The sequence below is a fragment of the Myotis lucifugus genome, unplaced genomic scaffold (assembly GCF_000147115.1).
Source record: "Myotis lucifugus unplaced genomic scaffold, Myoluc2.0 scaffold_597, whole genome shotgun sequence".
NCBI classification, from domain to species: domain Eukaryota; kingdom Metazoa; phylum Chordata; class Mammalia; order Chiroptera; family Vespertilionidae; genus Myotis; species Myotis lucifugus.
This window is the reverse complement of record NW_005871645.1, coordinates 193,383-194,706: the sequence shown is the minus strand read 5'-3', so window position 1 is coordinate 194,706 and position 1,324 is coordinate 193,383.

Below are 1,324 nucleotides of genomic sequence, written 5' to 3'. Positions count from 1 at the left end.
GTGGGTGGAGGAGCATCCACAGAACTAAGGCATCTGAGGTCCCACATATATTCCCGCTCTCCCCTCCCCAGGATCTGATTCCAATATCAGGGGCCAATAGCACTTTGCTTGAAGTGATGAATCACTCTCATTAAATTACGGTTGGTCACCTTCATGTGACTGTTTATTTTGCCCTGTGCCTATCGACCGTAGATTTTATTGATTACTAATTTTTCAGCTAAAACAGGCCTCAAGCATCAGAGATTGTGGCTCACTCCATCAATGTTGAGGGACAGAATAGGAACGAAAGGGTGGAAGGCATGATGGGGGAGGGGAGGGGCTTTCTGACCATCTAACGATCCCAGGATGGGACCAGTGCTCATTACTTGGCTTGTTAGAACATTTGAACGTCTTCCTAGTTTGTCCTAATATCCCTTAAAGCCAAGGGCAGTGTAAGGATTTGGGGAGGATGCTGGCCTCTCAGGAAAGGCTCTTATTCCTAAGTGGCTTCCAAGAATCTCCATCACCTGATTTCCAATGGACTTGGCCAGCCGGTTTGTGATATTCAAACCCCATCACACTCCCTAGTCCACACACAAGAGTTGGGGGACCCCGAGGTCTGACTCTCCCATGGCCCTGCCAGCCAGTTCTCACTGCCTCTACCCAACTGAGAACCACTGTCTAGGCACCAGCCCCTGGAGCCACTGCTTTTAAAGCTCCCTAGGAGATTTTAATGAACATACATGTCCAAACACTTGTTCTCGGGCCTATGAGAAACTCTGTGGTCCTTGGTGACCTAGGGCCTGCCTGGAGGCTCAGTCTCAGCTCTTGCTGCTCTGCTGCCTTCAGATTCCAGGAACACTAAATGGCGTGCAATTTCCTGTGTGCACTTTGTGTCCGGAGAGGGAGAAATCCGAGCCTTGGTTTTGAGCACAGGAGATGCCGGGACAAAGTAGACTCGGAGACTTGCTTAGTATGTTAGGAAATAGGGGAGCTCGATGGGGCTCAGTCTGGCTTCCTGAGTCTTCACCCAGTTAACAGAACTGTGTTCCTCTGTGGCCATTCGCTTCCTTCCCCTGTGTGAGAGCTATGCATGCACCCTGCTGGGACCTTTGTGGGGAAGGGGTAGCTGGGAGCCTGAGTCACCACAGGCATTTTTTAGTTCCCTGATCAGAAACGATTTTTTGTGTCTGCCTCCCACAGAAAGTGGAGAGCTATTCAAGGGTAGGCCTATGGTTTTCTGTTTTTCCAGTTCTCAGCACATACCTGGTATATAGGAGGTGCCTAAGGAATTACTTATTTCTAAGAAATTAATATATGAGGAGTGCAACTACTCAGAGGCTGT